At 35.3% G+C, this 20,116-nt stretch overlaps 1 non-coding gene across 1 annotated transcript; it reads left to right on the forward strand.

Annotated features, from left to right (window-relative positions):
- Positions 1 to 19,661: 19,661 nt before the first annotated feature.
- On the forward strand, positions 19,662 to 19,768 carry LOC124897429. The gene has a single exon (XR_007054149.1). It is a non-coding gene; the product is annotated as a small nucleolar RNA R71 (small nucleolar RNA).
- The last annotated feature ends 348 nt before the right edge of the window (positions 19,769 to 20,116 follow it).

Here is a 20,116-nt window from a genome sequence, read left to right on the forward strand (position 1 = left end):
CTTTCCTTAGGAACTAGAGAACTTCTCTCCCACTCAACAATTGGCTTATTAGGAAATTTAAACATGACCTTACGGGTTCGACTGTCTAAAAAAGCATAGAACGAGTACAACCAGTCTATTTCCAAAATAACATCAAAGTCAACTATGTCTAACAATATCAAGTCTACAAGAGTTTCTTTATTACCAACAGATACCACACAACCCCTATAGACTTTTCTGACAAGCACAGAGTCTCCAATCGGGGTAGAAATAGAAAAAGGGTCCAATAAACACTCAGGACGAAAACCAAAATGCACAACCATAAATGGGATCACATAAGAGAGAGTGGACCCTGAATTAAGTAAATAGTACATATCACGTGAAAAGAGTTTCAACATACCAATAATAATATCTTAATATGCCTCAAACACTTGACGAGTAGTGAGAGCATAAAGGTGGTTCCAACTAGTGTAGGAGGAAGAAATGACACCCTTTGGTGCAGGAGCCGAAGAAGAGGCAATAGGAACCTTGTTTACCCTAGAAGCAACTCTAAAGGGACAATCCCGCTGCATATGTCCAATCTAATCACACATAAAACATCAGCTCCTCTTCTTCTCAGACAATAGAATCTGTAGAGAGGGTAGGACAATGCTGATTGGACCCACTTGCTTGATATTAGGGAATCTATGCACTAAAATTATCACCACTCTTAAAACATCCATCGCCAGATGGATTTGGGTAGGACGCACTAGCCATTAAATAGGAGAGATGACTTCTCCAACTCTCTTTCTTAGATAACTCTCCACTCTGTTGTTAGCCTCCATCCTAACCCAAAAATCAATGTTTCTTACTTTGCCTCTGATATAAGCCAAATAGACTTCCTAATTTTTAATGTCATCAGTCTAGGCCAATACAAAGAGGTCTAAGCCTGGTCAAGCAAAGAGCTCAAGAATATGCTTGGAGGACCTACTTCGAGCTCCAAATAAAATAACGTCATGTTTGGAAGATAGTTTGGATCTGAGAAAATCCATGGCACGAAGAATAAAGAGCCCTTGTGGGTTATTTCTAAAATTGCTACTTTTGGGCTATTTTTGTTACAGGCTAGTCTTACAAAGGCAACTAATATAAATAGGCTCCTTAGACATTTAATTAGCTAGTTTATTAATAATAAATTTTACATAATGTATTCATGAGAACTCCATGAGAGTGTTTGAGTGCTTGGAAAAGCATATGTTGAACTTTTTTTAGAAGCGTTGGTTGTAAGGAGGATCTAATCCCTTTTGTAGTTGCGTAAGAGTTAGATGCTCATTTATAATCCATTAAGGGAGGTTTTAGGGTTTGACATACCCATATATTGCCCTTTTGTTATCAATTTTGTGTCTATCTTCCTATCTTGGTTATCCTATCCTTCTATATTTACTTTTTTATGTCTTGATTTGAGTCTTTGTGGCTAAGATTAATCATTTAGTATCAAAACTGAGCTTTATTTCCTTCCTACAAAGTCATCTCGGGTTTGTTATCTTGAGAATTTAAAAAAAAAGTTATTGCTCACATTTTTTTAGGGTTTTTCAGTTTTTGAGTTCTTGATTTTTGTGTATTTTTTTGTTTCTTGTGTTCGATTTATGTTCCTTAACACTATTTGAGTCAAAATCTAAGAGTTGATCTTAATCCATTGTGATTTGATAAATCTAACATTGTTGGAGCTTAATTTTAAAAAAACTTTAAGGTGGGTTCTTAAATCATGTATTGGTTGATGATATTTTGAGCTTAATTTCATGTAGGTTGTGCTTCGGAGGTTGAAGTGAGCTTGGGGTTCAAATTGCATTGGATTCTAGGTTCATTTGGATGAGGGTCATTTTTGAATGTTCTGGTGTTCATGTTCTTCATATGTTGTTGAAGAAGAACATTCAAAAATAATATGTTTGATCCAAAAAGGAGCTAAGAAAAGGTATTGTCCTTGTTTATTTCAAAGGAATATTCCAAGTCTTCCAAATAAAGAAAGGATAAAAAAGCACCAAAAAGGAATATTCTCAAGGAAAAGACAAAAATAGAAGTACAAGGGGGGACCACAAGAAATTCAAAAGCTTCTTGAGCTTGAAAGCTCACTTGAACAACCCCAAATCCTTGTATTTTTCATCCAAGGAAACCTCAACAATTCCTCAAGTTGGAGAAGAAGCAATTGGCAAATTCTTGGTGATTATCCAATGACTTGGAGATTCTCCACACTACCCCTACGTGCAATAAACTTTCCAGCCACTCGTTGATTTGTTGAGACGATCATATTGGTGATTCTCCACGTTTTTAGTGAATCGTTACACAAGAATTCATAAGGAAAAATATTGAACACAATCTGGAACTTGTTAATAAGTGATAAGCCATCAACCAAGTGACGACTACAATCCTAGTAGTCAACCAAGTCACTAACTTGGATAGAATTTTCGTAAGCTCAATTTTTGATTTCTAGTTTCTTTCCTTTGATTCCTAAACTTCTTTTATTGATTATAAAAAATAATTATCAACTAGTAATCATCCTACTTAGCTGTGAATTAGTTTTTGAGTTTGTTTTATTCTTGTCCTTTTTTTGTGTGCTTTTCTCATTTTAATTCATCGTAACTTCTTTGATCTAGTTCGTAAGTAGATTTTATTTTGTATATGTGTCGATCAAACAAGAATATATTCCGACTATAAATTTGAGATTGATACCTTATTGACTACTAGATTATAAGCAACTTTCATCATTCGACGCTCCAATTGTAAGGATCACAAAGGCGAGTTCATACGAGTATTAGTGAGGAGTTTTAACTACTAATCTTGTTTGTTCATTTTATAGGTATAAGGTGATATAAGTGGAATATGTCATTGATAGCCTTAGATAATTATAAGTACAACATGGGAGACTATAATTGTAGTGAATATTATCATGGCTACATAGATGATGAAGATTATGGGGGCTATGAAAAAGCCATGATCAAGAGATGAAAGAGAATGAGGGCTACTATAACGGAGAAGAATGTGAGATGAATGTTGAACCTAATGATTATAGTGAATGTGGAGGTGATGAGGATCCTTATGAGGGTTCTTATGATGAAGATGGGGCAAATGATGAGTCTTACACTTCCCACTCTGAATATCAAGGTATTGTAAAGTACAACTTTCTCTCTCATACACCTTCTAAGAGCCATGGTGAGAGTACATATGTGGAGTATGAAGCTTCATATTCCTCATCTTGTAGTAGTTCTTATCAAAGTCGAAGTGGTATGAATAGTTATACTAGCTATAATGGAGGTTGTCCTAAGAAAAGAAGAGAGTATGCATCTCTAAAGTCTAAGGTTACAACATCTTATTCTTCTTATTCTAGTGCCCAAACTTGTGGAAACGAAAACCATGATCAAAATGGTGGGTATAATATCAGTCATGATCTTTCTATCCTACCCATATTCATAAGGTATTAGGGTCCCGAAGAGTATCTTGATTGGGAATGGAAGTGTGAAAGAATATTCAAGGGTTATGATATGAATGAATTTAAAAAATCTACGTGTGCCACTAAACATATTCGAGGTCCAACATCGATTTGGTGAGATATCAAAAGAAAACCTGACCAAACATAGAGTGACTTGAAGGAACTCATGAGGGGTTACCATGTACCATTTGGGTATACTAAGCTTTACAATATTGATCCAAGAAGAAATGTTCACTCCGAAAAGGTAAGCATTTGTAGGGTCCTGGGATGCCTCCTTGTGCTAGATGATTGGTGCTATAGAAACTACATTATTCCACCCAAGGTTGACCATTTACGAATATATCGAGAAGGGAAAATATGTCACTATCTCTTTTGGGTGTGATAGAAGAATGACCTAAAGAGATGAAGACTAAGAGAAACAAGATAACAAATAAATGCAATAAAGTAAGGTAGATAGCTTGACATACGAGATTACAAGAAATAGGAACCAAACCATGTATCAAATGAGAAGACCCCTAAGACCCGCAATAAAAACACCAAAATCTTATGGTGACCGCTAAGAGAATCAACTCCGCTTACAACTACCAGTTCTAAGCAAGGATTAATAATGGATTTTCCATGCCCTACACTACTTGGTTTTTCCAAGCTCTACACTAAACTCTCAAAGAGAGAAGAAAAAGTCTTTCAATGACTCTCAAATATCCATAATCAACTAAAGAGAAAATGACCTAATAGAAGACTATTTATAGGCTAGCTTATTACATAACAAAATGGCCAAATTACCCTTAATGAAAGGGGTGGTAATGGAGTGTCTTTCCAACAAGTGTAATCCCCAACATACCCTTAATGAAGGGTACTTCTTCAATGCTCCAAAAACAAGGGGTCGTGCTTCAAAACTTGTGGGCTCGGGTTGGCATCAAAGGTAAGCCCCCACACAATCTTCCACACACGGGTTTGCTTTATGTCATACTCAAAACGGGTCCTCTAAGCATGTTCTTGTGTCCTCAAGGTGACCAAATATTGAGTCCTTATTCATTGGCCTCTAATGATGTCTTCAAAAGAATAGATGGCCATTTGGATTATATCAGGGTGTTTCTTATATATGTGTATCCTTGTTTGACACACTTAAGCTTAAGTTGCATGAATCTCAAATTGTGGATGCCAAGTTGATGCTTTACTTGAAAGAAAGAAGTCATATATGCTTAAGTAACTTAATTCAATTCTTGTGTCCTTTATGTTCTATGTATTTTGGGTCAAATGGCATTCTTATAGATGATATCACCTTGGATGATGCCTTTACACTTGATTCCTTCCTATACTATCTCTTTGCCTATGGTGACATCCATACTATTTTTGGATTTGTGTTATGTAGAGGTATGGTACTTTTTGGTTGGTACACTTGTTCAAATGACAATGCTATAGGGGTTTGGTGGATTTTAAGACCAATAGTGGCACCACGTTTGCTAAGGTCACTTGAAGAGTTAATGAAACAATTATGTCTTAGGGCTCCTAAGATAAGTGTAGTCTTACCTTTTGTATTTAGTGATAGTATTAAGACCTTTGTATTTTCTTTATCTCTTGATACTTGTCATAGCCATTCCTTTTGTAACCTTCTCATTGAGATCTTCTTAACTAAAACAAAATATCCTTGGTTATATTTCAAGTATCTACAACCTTGGCATGTTGAGGAGATTTGTTGTGCTAACCCTAACCCTCATGTCTTGAGGAGTTTGTGTTTGTTTGTTCTTTCTTTGGTTTTTCATGGTTTGGATTCAAGGTCAAATCCTTTTCAAGAAGGGGAGGATGATACAAGCCAAATGGATGTCCTAGCTTTTGATGACATCATTCGAGGCCAAAACAAAGAGGCCTAAACCGTGGTCAAGCAAAAAGCTTAAGAATGCACTTGGAGGACCTACTTTGAGCTCCAAAGCAAATAATGTCATGTTTAGAAGATATATTGGAGCCGAGGAAAGCCATTGCATGAGGAATAAAGAGCCTTTATGGGTTATTTCTGAAATAGCCACTTTTGGGATATTTTTGTAATAGGCTAGTCTTGAAAAGACAGCTAATATAAACAAGTGCCTTAGACATTTCATTAGATAGTTTTTTGATGATAAATTTTACATGATGTATTCATGAAAACTCCATGGGAGTGTTTGAGTGCTTGGAAAAGAAGATGTTGAACCTTGTTTAGAAATATTGGTTGTAAGGAAGATCTAATCGCCTTTACGATCACGCCAGAGTTAGGTGCTCATTGATAATCCATTAAGGGAGGTTTTAGGGTTTGACATACCCTTGATTTCCATTATGTTATCAATTTTATGTCTATCTTCCTATCTTGGTTATCTTATCCTTCTATCTTTACTTTTCCGTATCTAGATTCAAGTCCTCGTGGCTAGGATTATACAACCTCTCACGAATCTTAGCCGACTTTCTTTTTTCCTCTTTGACTTGCTGTATATAAACCATAAGTCGAGAAATATCCATATCTTTATTTAACAAGGCAACCTTATTATCGATAATTAAGTATCGGGACAACCCCAAAGCGAACTTTCTCATCCAGGCCTTCATGTTAGAAACCAACGTAGAAGCTTATCGGGACAACTGATGGAATTTCAAGGAATACTCCTTGACTGTCATTCTTCCTTGCTTCAAGTTAATAAATTCCTCTAATTTTGCCTCCCTAAACTCCTAAGGAAATAAACGATCCAAAAATGCATAAGAGAAATCATTCCACAAGGCAGAACCAGTGTCTTCGCCTCTTAACTGTTCCTACTCTTTGTACCATTGGTATGCCATATCCTTCAATTGATATGAAACAAAATCTACTCCTTCAACCTCCGATGCTTGCATAACCTGAAAGATCTTTATCTCATCAATGAAACTTTAAGGATCCCCCTCAACCTTTGTACCAGTAAATATTGGAGGATGCAACCTCATAAATTGGTCAACTCTAGTGGCCTCAGACAAACCCATAACAACAGCAACAAAACCCGACTGTTATGACTGAGACGTCACCAACTGAGTCAATAGGTTAATAGAGTGATAGAACTCAACATTAGTAACCTCCCCGTGAGGCAATTGAGTATGAGTGTCGCTCTCTAGAGTAGAATCAGTAGGGACAGGTGGGACTCCATGAGGATAGTCAGATGCAGTGACCCTTGACTAGGTCTAGACCCTAGAAGTCGAATGAACTCCATCCAAATTGGCCTCAGATGGGACAAAAGGAGTTCCACGAACATCAAATCTTCTAGGAGGCATAATCTGAAAGACGAACAAACAGAAATTGGAAGGATCCAAGACCTTAGACTTTATAGACAAAAATTAAGACAACCAGAAAGGGAGACATTCCAAAATGTCTCATAGCCTCTCTCTTATGAGTGTGGTGTACTACACACCCATAAAAGAGACTCTACTTGATATAGCTTTGTGGACACCCAATTGACCATGAACCTAGGCTCTGATACCAACTTTGTCACGGCTTAAACCAGGGCCTAACTGTGATGGTATCTCATTTTCCATATGGACCGGAGACTACCCCTTTCACCTAACAAAATCAACACAACATCCTTAATTGTCGAATGAATTCCAAACTTATAACATGATAGGGAATAACAAAACTAATAATTATTTATAATATGTCTATACCAACCACCGGTAACCAGACAACCATCTATCACCAAACAATCAATGAAACCACCTAAGTCCACAGTAATCCAGCAAGACCACTATGTAATCGAAAGTCAATAAAATATCAGGACATACCCCCGACAATAGCGAAAACCAATGTCCAAAAGATAGTCAACACATAAAAAAGAAACTATAATATGAACTGGGTGTTTCGAAGGATGGAAGCTCACCATTTTAATCTAACTCTCTAGTTTATCCTGAATCCAAGTTACCAAGAAGGATAAGTAGATGTATGTCCAGCTCCTGCATCACATGGGGATACAACATCTGAAGATGGTTAGCGGTTGAGCGCTAGCGTGTAACTCAAGGATAGATATACAAATTAGTGCCATGATAACAGTTCAAAACCAATACAACAATCAATGCATAATATTATGTGAAATACATATACATATATAATACCACATGCTGGGGTAAGGAATAAGGCTTAGTATGAACTTCAAAAATTTTAACCTAAGTTGTGTATCTTAACCATTATAAAAAAAACACCCATGGGCTATATGGGCCCATCTCTTCCCTAGATGGATGGGCCTTAGTGCATGTAGCCGCACGTACTAGAGAATATCCATATTCGTATATGCATTTATGGGGGATTCGAACCTCCCGGCATACTCAAGGTGACTTAAGCACCAATGTATACAATATGGGGGACTAGAACATCCCATTCATATATTTAGTTTGGAGGACTCGAACCTCCCAATCATATAGACACCCAAACCGGCGAGCGCAATTTTCAGTATTAGTACTTCGGACTCCACTTTCACCGCTTGACTACACATCCCTCCTTAAAGCGCAGGTAAAATATTCATTACACATATAGGACCATTAATCCAATTACTTACCAAAGGCATCCCATTGGTATCATCATACCAACCCTACTTTCAAGCATATAACATGCCATAACTATTATTAATCATCTTGGGACTCAAACCCATTGTCTAACAAAGACGTCAATTAGACTCATCCTTTAGGGACTCAAACTTATTTAGTGTTTCAAATTAATTTATGGACAACAAGTCCTTCATAAAATTATTCACCAATCATTAACAATCTTAGGCCAATGCCTAGTTCAAAATGCAATTCAACATGTGACAAGATCATTCTAATTGATAATTTCACAAACAGGCTGAGGGCATACTATTACAAAAAGCCAAACTTATCAATTTTTTGGGGTTCAACATTGACCCCTCAAATAAATCACTATTCCTATGCACCCACACGAGCAAAACCATAATTTAAACATATATAATCACAATTTAAACCGTAGAAAGCAATATTCAATGATATACATTTAAACCCGCTAGCCTTGGTCTTAAAACCACCTTTAATGATTCATGAACAATGCTTAAAACAAATTATTTTAGTAAATTAACAATGAGGGAAGAGTCACATGCCTAAGTTACAAATATTCACAAAGAGAATTTGATCCTTAAGCTCTTAGATGACCACTTTGAAGAAAACCTAGCCTAATCTTTCTTGAGAGATTTTAGAGAGGGTTTAGAGAGAGTTTGATCTTGTAAAGGGTATAATGAATAACCAAAAGGTTTTATAAGACATTGGATCTCAAGGGCTTAGGATAGGAAATGTCCAGAGTACCCCCAGCTTAAAGCTGTAGAAACCCATATTTGGTACGAGTCAGACCATTGACTCGTTACCATAACTTACAATATGAACCCTTAAGTCATCACCGAGATAGAGAATTGAACCACCACACTCTGTCCAACTTACGAATCTCTTTCCCCACTCTTCACCAGGCCATACGATACTTATGGTCTAAGTTGTGACCATCATAGAACTCCAAGGGTTTAGACACTAGACAACATATGACCAACCCTTTCACTCATCATATTATCATACGACTCGTATGGATCTTCTCGTAACCAAGGCAGAACTAGGCCAATAACATACTCGTTAACTTATGACTAGGGTTACCTGACCTATACCACACCACACGACTAAGATGAGTTATCACTAGGACAGTGAGATCAAGACTCAAGGAAATCTCAAGGGCCTATGCCTGGGGCGTTTCAGTCCAAAATTAGTTCAAAACACAAGTTCAAAAATGAAAAGGGTAAAACCATAATTTTTTTTAAATACATATTCTCAAATTCAAAAAGATTTTATATTTGAAAATCCAAGCAAAAGTGAGTTGAAATTGGTGTTCAAATAAATGAAAAATTATTTAAAGAGTTTACACAAAAAAATTTTAAATTCTAGTTTGGAAACAAGATTAGAAGGTGTATTGAAGATATAGTCGATGGATATTACTGGGAATAAAAGTTTAGAGCTTACCTAAACTCAAATAGTGAGGAAAAACCTAGAATTTCCTTTTTCGAAGCTCTTAAGTCCAAAAATGATGAAAATCATGTAAATAAGCTATTTAACTATTCAGTGAATAGTACCTTGCTAACGTGATCATTCTTTCATGTTTATGAGGGTCAACGATGACCAAGCCATTAAGTTGTCTTTCATGTTTATGGTCAGTCTCTCATCTTTGTAGAGGTTGGTAGCTCAGACCCTTCACCTTTACGAGTGTCCAATTGCATTCGAGATGAAAGAAGAACCCAAGACAGACTCGAAAGCTCTTCATGATCGCTGGCATACCTCATGATTATGATGAAGGATATCATCCTTCTCTGAGTTTACATCTAAGGGCCAACAATGGTGAAAAAGGAAATATGAGACACCAGATATCAACAACTTTGTTGACTTCGCATGATTTTATTTACTCTTAACGGATCCTCGAAATTTATTTGGGATTTTATAAAAATAAAATACATTTGCTACTAGGCTATTTTTGTTGTTCCAAACTCAATGAAAATGTTGAATTTTTAAAAAGGCGCCATTTACAACAAATTAGCCCCCAAGATCCATTTTGACTTATTTCACTAGTTTTCGAACAAAGGATCAAAATAAAAATAAGAATCTATAAATTCAAACTAACTATGATCCTAGACCAAATCAACCCTTCGAATCTAATGAAATTGTCCGAATCGCCATCCTGCACCTGAAATGTAAAATGCTGACCAAAGTTAAACTAATGGCTTTTAAAACCTCAAACTTTCCAAATCACCCTTGAATGCATCGGGGACCATGCCCAGAACTCACAAATGGCATGCAAAAACTACAGATAAAAGTAAAATGATCAAAACACATAAAAATAAATAAATCACAACTATGATTGTTACACAAAAATTGAATATATTTTTTGCGTTTTGTTGCATGAGACAAAATATCGTATTTGTTTTCATCACACACTTGTTCAATGTTTAAAGATGAATTTAATTTTCTATTCATTGCTATAATACTTTAGCCATTTGCAACAAATTGCTTTTATTAATGAATTGTGCTAAAGGATCAAGTGTAATAGAACAATTAGAAGATACACTTGAAGTAGAAGATGAAGTACTTTAGTTATATTGTTGCACATATACTTTATAAATTTCATGTAATTTTTTTATAAATTTTTTTTTTCAAGAACCATTTCTTCTTGCATCATAAATCGTTAAAAATATCAAAACTCTATCAAAAAGAAGATATTTTTTAGCTGGATCAACCATAGTATCAATGAAAACAAAATTGGGATACTTTCCCAATACTTTTTGAATTTTTCTTCCATATGTGGAGTAAAATTTTAAGAACCTCACTATCACATTTTTATTTAATTATCGACAAACACACCACGTATTTATCAGAAATAAATTTATCGTAGGATAATAACAACTAGAAAATATTTTAGTTGCTTTATCAAAAGGTTGAAGTAACTCCTTCAAAGATTAAATTAGTTTCCAATTCTTTGTAAAACCTGAATATTTTGCCTCACATATTAATTACATCAATCAATAATTATATGTCTATATTCATATAATACACATAAAAGTTCATAAGTTGAATTCCATCTAGTAGGACAATCTAATGAAAATTTTCTATAACGAATGTTTGCACCAGAAAATATTTTAGTTGCTTTATCAAAAGGTTGAAGAAGCTTCTTCAAAGATTCAATTATTTTTTAATCATTTGTAAAACCTGAATATTTTGCCGCACATAGTGATTATATCAATCACTAATTATGTTTCTATGTTCATAAAATTTACATAAAGCTCATAAGTTGAATTCTGTCTAATAGGTCAATCCAATAAAAATTTTCTTTAATGAAATGTTTGCCGTCTTACACATATTTTTAAATTCTCCTTTTTATTTCGATTACCAACAATTAATAATACAATAGTTTTAACTTTTATAAGACTTTCATTATAAGATTTTAAACCGTCTTGTACACATATTTAAAATATGATATGCATATCTAACATGAAAAAGTGAATCATGCTAAGGACTCAACCGACTCTTAAGCTACTCAACTGCAAGAGTGTTATTAGTTGCATTATCAACAGTAACATAAATAATTTATTAGTAATATCTCAAGTATTTAAAATGGAATGGGCCATATTAATACTAGAATGTTTGTCATCCAAAACTTTTGGTGATAAAATTTTTTTTTGCATTCTCTAATCCTCATCTATTTAATGTATAGTTACACATAAAACCAAAACTAGATTTGGATTCCCATAAATCAGAAGTTAATGAAATTCTTAAAATCATTGTCATCAGCTATTGAAAAAGCTTGCTCACTTTTGAAAATATATTTTGCAATTCAGTTTTCACTCGTTCTCTATTGTATGCTCAATTTAGCCTTTTAAAGGACCTCGATGACTGAAGTTATTCTTCAGGATTATTTAAATCTTTATCAAATTCATGTATGTTGATCAAATTTCCTTATTCTGAGTCTACCAATATGTCACGATCTAATTTCTTAGGTCATGATGACACCTACTATAATCCATCAGTAGGTAAATTAACCGGTAGTACAAAACTTCTAGCAACAGTCTAACCAAGAGAAATGAATGAAGATAGCGAAATAGTTATAATAAAAGACTAATATATATAAGGCTGTCCTATACAACCCATTTTTGAGTACAACATCGAGACGGGTCTAATCTATAAGAGGTATAATAGTAATACTCTAAATGCCAGGAGCTCACCCTAAATTTCCAGTCTATAGTTGCTCTACATGATGCACACAACAATGACGAGAACCCATACTATGATATATAGACTATAGAAGTGTAGTATGAGTATGAAACACTTGGTACTTAATAGGAAACTATCGACAGAACTCCAAAGATAATGTAAATATAGATAACATGCAAGCAAGAATGTAAATTATAACCCAAATATTAAAACACCCTGAGTTTTGACCCTTAGAAATTTTTTATGTTTTTGAACTCTGAGGGAACCATATGACTCGAGCATACTAGTCGTATGTTGTGCTAATGACTTAGGATCTCAAGTCGTATGATAAATAGTGTGTTCTAGGAAATTTTCTATCCAAGGTACAATAAGACTCCATACGAGTCATATGGAGATGGTACGAGAGAGTAGGGGTAGTCAAATGTTAAATAGTGTGTATTCTTGATCATGTACTACCTAGGGTATGACTATAGGATACCTATTGTATGATGTTAATACAAGTTAGACCATGAAGTCATATGTTGGACAGAATTATAGCCCAACTTTCTGCCTAGGGTACGAGTTAGAGGTACTGCTCATATGATTAGATATGGGTAAGGGGTCCAAACAATACCCACCTATATTATTTTAATAATTTTTAAGATGAGGGTATTCTGGACATTGCCCACTCCAAACCCTTAAGATCCCATGTTCTATAACACCTTTGGCCTCTCATTACTCACTTTAGAAGATCAAAACACTCTCAAAACTCTCTCTAAAGACTTTTAAAAAGATTGGGCTAGGGTTTCTTCAAGGGGTTCATCTAGAGACTGAAGGATCAAAATCTCTCCATGAATCTTTGTAAATCAGGCATGTTACTCCTCCATCATTGTTAGTTCAACTATACACATGTCTTAATGAATGATTTTCATAGGAATATTTTGGGTTTGTGTTGGTTTGGAAATATATGTTGGGAGGTTTTCGTTACTAATGGTTGGATAATGTTTTTTATGTTTTTCTAATGGTTTTCATGTTATAATGTTGGTTTGAACATGTGGTTGCATGAGAGTGGTTAATTGGTTCTTGGTTTTGGTTTTGGAAGCTATATGCCCTCAAAATATTTGATAAAATGCCAATGAGAATAATTTTGTCACATAGTTTGACTATTCTTGAAATCTTTATGTTGCATAATACGGTAATGGAGCTTAAATTAGTTTGGTTGATTTTAAATAATTTGGAAAGGCCTTGTGGCCATGGCTTTGGTTTAATTGGAAACCTTGTAGGGTACACGATAATCCATAAGTGAAATTATAATGAAAAAACTTATAGGGTACACGAGAATCCCCCAAGTGAACTTATAATGAAAGACCTTACGGAGTACACGGGAATCCCCCAAGTGATTTTTATAATGGGGTCTGCAGGGTACATGGGAATCCCTTAAGTATTGGCTAATAACATTTCTTATAACCTATAGTCAGTATAACGATACCACTTTATAATGCCTTAATAATTGACTCCTGGAATTGATGGATTAGTCATGTGTTAATGACTTTAATTAGGCAATAATGGCAGGTTGTAATAACTAGCCATGAAGGTGGGAGTTCGAAAGGTTGACACTGGAAACTCATGTTTGTCAAAATGAGGATTGGTCTTGATGACTCTATACTTGTGGGGTACAAGGAAATCCTACAAGTATATACACGTACATATGTATCATAGAGGGCGAAGGGTACAAGAGAATCCCCGGCTACCTATGGTATCTCTAGTTCATGTGGCTATATGCACTAGGGCCCGTTCAGAGGGTAATACTGGACCTATATAGCCTGTGGGTGGATTATGATGGTATAGCTACAGAACCTAGGTTAAAGTTTTAAATGCCTGATAAACTCGGTTCCCTTTTTTGGCATGGTATATATGTACATATGCAAGTTATTGCATAAGGTAATTTACTTTGCTTTATTATTTTATCCTTACTCCTGAGAACATGCTAGCGTTCACCTGGTAATCCATCTTCGAGCACTGTATCCCCATGCAATTTAGGAACCAACAATACCATACACCTCCTACTCAGTGACTTGGTAATTCGAGGGTCAACTGGAGTTAGACTGAAGTGGAGAGATTTCATTATTTAGAAGACCCATTTCATGTTATGGTTAATCTTATGCTTTTACTATTCTATTGAGATGCCTAACACGATGAGACCCTAGTTTGGGACTTGTTAGATTAGAATCAGAGCATATGTTTTGGTGTCATGGGGAGCACCTAAGTTCACACGTAAGTGTACGTGGTCTCACAAATTAGTAAAGTGGCCCCTTAAAATACAAGTATCGATCCCTCAGAGACTCATTTTAACAACTATTCAATTCTAGTTAACAATTAAGATTTGATTGGTGCAAAAGTATTGAAAGAATGTTTGACTTATAAACTGAAAGTAAGTAAACAATGCTATAAGTAAGAGTTTGGACAATCAATAAAAATAAACCTGGGTTTAAAGCACTATTAACAATCATACTACGTTATTAAACTTCCTTGGTTATGTTCGTCATCTTTGTTGTTGATTCACGGGGTTGATATTATGATCATGGTCTCCCGAGTGTCTAATCACCTATCTAACTTAGCCCTACTACTACATCATTGAGTATGGATATGAGAACTAAGCTAAAAACATTTATATTTCAACCTATGTGAAGCAAATAGGTCAGGTAGGTATATCTCTATCCTACATGTAAATTGCAATCTTTATTCTATAGAAGCTCATAATCCTACTCTGTTTACCCCCACATTCTATCCTTTTATTCCCCACAATGGATGTATATTAAGGGTAGAAAATCCTTAAAATAGTTATAAAAAGGATAAATAAATAACCAAATATGATAAGCAATCAAAACCTAATCAATTCAAATAATAGTAATCATATTCTTGGCCTTAACCCCGGAAAGGACTTTTAGCCACTCATGGAGATAGTCATAATCACCATAAATGAATACAAGATAAAATCCATAAATAAACTAAATTAAAAGAATAAAACCCTCTTTGAACTTTTTTCCATCCCCTTTCCAAGTTTCAAAGTCTTCCAAGGTGTCTTACATCAAGTTCAAGTGTCCTATTTATAGGGGGACAATTTGGCCCTTTTTGTATTAGGGTCTGTGTCGTCCCTCTTATTCCATGGGACTAGGGTATGTAACTACCCTATTATTCCTAAATACTAGGGTGTGATATGCACCTCTTATTCCTAGGGACTAGGGTATGCGGTGCCCCTTTACTGCGGTGACACACTGGAAAGTCATTTTGTAAGCCTTATCAATGTCCTTCTATCCCAAGCCTTGTGTTCTTGTTTTCAGTTGATTTACAGCTTTTGTATCATCCACATATCATCAAAATCAACTCATAAATCATTCTATAGCATCAAACACCATGGATTAGAGCTTAAAATAACACAATATTCAAGGCCAAAAACTAGAAACTTATGCGAAGAACTAGTTTTACCCTTTTTGATATTTAACTTATTGTTTGAATCTTGGCTTTATTTAATTGTATCTTGAACACTATAAACAAGTTGTTACACATATAATTATATAATAATAACATTATGAAATTATTTCAATCGCTAGAATCCATAGAGATCAACTAGAATAATACCTAGCTCCGGCTAGTAACAGTAGTTTTCGCAGTTGAACTTTAAGTGACCAATTTGAATACAAACTTGTTTGATATTCACCTTAAACATTATGATCAAGTACTTCAATACTTACATGCTTATTTATATCATTATTCACTCATTAAGAAAGCAAGTATTTCTCAAAACAAAGCCAAACAAGCCCAAATAACAACATTGAGGTGCATATATCCACCTCAGATCATCACCCCACACTTAAAGCCTTGTTGGTACTCAAACAACTCTTTACTCTACGAATCATAAGTTAAGGTGACTACACACTTCTACTACATGCAAGAAAGTCAATCTAGTACTACAATGACTACACAGAGTGCAAGTTCTTACACTAAGCATGTTACATACACAATTGACAGTTCAAGAATACTACTCAAAAACATCCTAGCCTCAAGAATTGACTCACCTAGTTGGCAAACTCATAAATATTGTTTGATAAAAGATATCATACAAATCACCCAAATATCATCAAACATGTGCCCTAACAATAAGAGAGTTACCAAAAATCACTAACATAAATGCAATTTAATACAAATTGGGTACAAGAATCAAATTATGCTTACTCTCACAAAGAATCCACAAGTTACACAAGATGACCCATAGGCTTGCCCTAAGTGTAGCAATCCACTAATATTATAATGTTAAAGCTTAGAATCAATTTGGTCTTTACGGGTTGTAATGTAGGCTAAGGGATGGGTAAGAACTATTTTTATCAAGAATAGTGACTATCCTCCCAAAGATCTTTAATACATCACACTTTTCATTTGATTCACCTTTAACAACAAATTTCCACCACTTCTATCTACCCACATCTTTTGTTTAGCCCCATCTCATTAAGCCTATTCACATATACTACGGTGGGAGCATTTTCTATTAATTCATGATTTAATTTTAACCTTCTTCATACCCATTTTATGTTATGCACACCTATGATAGAAACCCTCAACTTAAGCGATCTGCCTTAGTTGAGGTGCACAATGTCCAAGGTGGATCGGGGCCAAAACAAGTTCATTGTAACAAATTGGGCTAAAAATAGGAGTTTGTTTTGCATAAATTTCTCTTACTCCAAACCACAACACATCAATTGTAAACACCAATAACTATTACCTTAAGGCTTTACTTTCACCTTTTTCCTACTTGAATTTCAAACTTATTAACTCAATTATTTTTTTTTTACTCCAAAGTACTTAGGAGATTTGGATTAAATTAAGGTCTATCAAATTAGGGTGTACATGCTACATATTAGGCTGCCAAAGAAAATAAGCTAAAGGCTCAATGGGATTAATGGGGATTATGCACAAGGGTAGGTAAGAGAGGGTAGAAAACATGGCTATCAAAGAATTGCCTATGTCATCTTCTAAACCCACACCCTTTATTTCGCATTGCATACACACCAGGAAAGTTCTAGATATCAAGTATAATAAGAAATGCACAAAAATACCTCTCACACGCATGGAACATGCTCAACTCAAGTAGGATCATTATAGACTCTCAACAAACAATCACATGAATTCAATATTAAGATCATTATAGACTCTCAACAAACAATCACATGAATTCAATATTAAGCCATCAAGTACACGAGTCATAATCATGAGCCTAGGAGTCTCAAAAGTAGTAATTCACACAATCAACATGCTTTTACAACCAAAACACTTGCATCATGTAATAACACATAGCACCAACAAGAACATCCCACTTATTCCTAACACCAAAAAATTTAAATTATTCCTAAAAATGGTAATTTCCCCACCCTACATATAAAAATCCACTTTGTCCCCAAAGTGTACTTAAAAGTAGATATATGAATACTCTATGAGGAATATAGGCCTAGATAGTAATATCTTTACACATTAAGGGGGTCTGGGGACCCCATACTTAGTCTTCGCCATGCTCCTTAGCTCAAGTTTTCCTCAGTACTCAGGCTTCATATCAACTTGTGACTCAACAAAAACAAAAACTACATGAAGTAAAAAATAAAAATACTAAAAATAAAACCTGTATTTACTTGGGTTGCCTCTCAAGCAACGCCTGATTTAGTGTTGTGGCACGGTCTAATCATTGACTTATCGATTTTCCTTCATCCTCTTCCTTCTACTTGGAGGCCATCTTCTTATTCATTTCTGACCTCTTGAGTGTGAACTCTTAAGATGAACAACTTTCTCTATAATAGGCGTTTTAGGCTCATCAATTTGCATTAGTTTGGGCTGGGGTATTTGTGGCTTGGACAGCTCAATAAGGAAGTCTAAAAGGTTCTTAGGTGGACTAAACTTCACCACCCCAGACTTATCCCCTTCAATCATTATAATTATACACATATTTGTATGGGATAGAGCATTGAGTGGTTTGTAAACTTTAAAAATGGCCTCTTCATTATCCAAACTCATTGTGAGTTTGCCCTATCTCATATCTATCAATGCTCCTCTCGTCTCAAAGAATAGACATCCCAAGATGACTGGAAGTCTTTCATCTTTTTGAAAATCTAAAATAATAAAATTATTAGGAATAGTAAAATTAACAACCTTGATGAGAACATCCTTTATGATTCCTTCAGGACGGGCTAGGGTCCGATCTGCCAATCAGAGTATCACAGAGCTCGGTCTCAGCTTCCCCAAGCCCAAAGTATTGAACAAGGAAAGGGGCATCAAATTGATGCTTGCGCCCAAATCACTAAGTTAATTAAATACCTCACTGTTTCCAATTTGAATAGAGAGCATAAAACTCCTATGGTCTTTGAGCCTTTTTGGCATCTCCTACATCGCCACAAAACTATACTCCTCAGTGAGTGCTACTATCTTAACATCCTACAACTTAATTTTATTATTGACCCCATACTTCAAGTACTTAGCATAATTGGGCATTCCTTGCAAAACATCTAAAAAAGGAAGGTTAATGTACAGCTTTATGAACGTATCAAAGAAATTCTTGAAGCATACATCCTCCTTTGCTTTTCACAGCCTCTGTGGGAAATGTGGTAGTGGTTTCTTCTTCACCTGTTCAACAACTTTTTTTTTTCAAGTACTCAAACTTTCTCAAATTTTCAACAACTTTGTCATCTACCTGTCGAGGAACCAACTTTGCATCTATCTCCTTAATTTTCTTTGGAGGTTTTTCATTGAGCTTTTTACCCCTCCTCAAAGTGATTTCCATTACTTGTTTAGGATATTTAGTATCACTTGGAAAACCACCTTGAGTCCTGGTATTTCGCGCTCTTACCATCTAACCAATCTGCATCTCCAAGTTCTTTGTAATAATCTATTGGCTCTTCACATCTTCTACCAACTATTATTGAGTAGCCGTAATATTCTTCAATATCTCTTCAATATTGTTAGTCTGAGTTGTGATCTGATTCCCTTAAACCTGCTACTGCTAGTTGTTCCATGATAGAATTGGTGGCTGAGTTTGCCACTTTTAACTGTAGGTGTTCCCATAATTCATCCTTTGAGCATTGTCCACAAACATCACTGACTCAGGATTTCACCAGACACGGCTGTAGAATGACCAGTGTTTCCACAAACCTCACACCAAGTACTTGTCAGATGAATTGCATTAGTTGTTGCTTCAGGCTGTGTAACCCCCAATTTTATATTGTTGAGCTAAGAGTTAGCTATTTTTTAGTGCAACAATTGAGCTGATATAATAGTAAAATAGTCCACCTCCAACACACCTGCAAACTTTTTCGGAGCACTTTTGAGTCAGCATGCCACTCAGGATTCCCTTATGCAATCCGCTTCAACAAGGTGTATAGCTTGCCATACGTCACTTCTAATGTTTGACCACCTACAGCTGAATCTAGCTAATTTTTTGTGTTTGGATCAAGTGGCTTAACAAAAGTGAATTAGTACCTCATTGGACTGCTGATGATGTGGACAGTCCCAAACAAGAGCTTTGAACCTCTCCCATGCATGATATAAGTTCTCATCTGGTCTCTATTTGAAACTTAAAATCTCACTGCACAGTCTATCACTCTTCCAAGATGGAAAGAATCAGATAAGAAATTTCTGGGATAATTCATCCTAGGTTGTGATTGAAATTGCTGCTCAGCATTCAACCACTTCTTCACTTCCCCTAACAGTGAAAATGGGAAAAGTGTTAGCCTATCATAGTCAGTTGATACACCCATAGAGATGAATGTGTCACTAATCTTTGAAAAGTTCTGTAGGTGGACTTGTGGATCTTCATGTGAAAGCTCCATAAACTGTCCACTGCTGATCAAAAGATGCACCATTTTTTGCTTCAGTTCAATGTTACCTCCAACAACCAATTTTTGAAAGGGGGAGATCAAATTCATCAAAAGTGGGATTGCCATT

The sequence above is a fragment of the Capsicum annuum genome, chromosome 3 (assembly GCF_002878395.1).
Source record: "Capsicum annuum cultivar UCD-10X-F1 chromosome 3, UCD10Xv1.1, whole genome shotgun sequence".
In the NCBI taxonomy this organism is placed as follows: domain Eukaryota; kingdom Viridiplantae; phylum Streptophyta; class Magnoliopsida; order Solanales; family Solanaceae; genus Capsicum; species Capsicum annuum.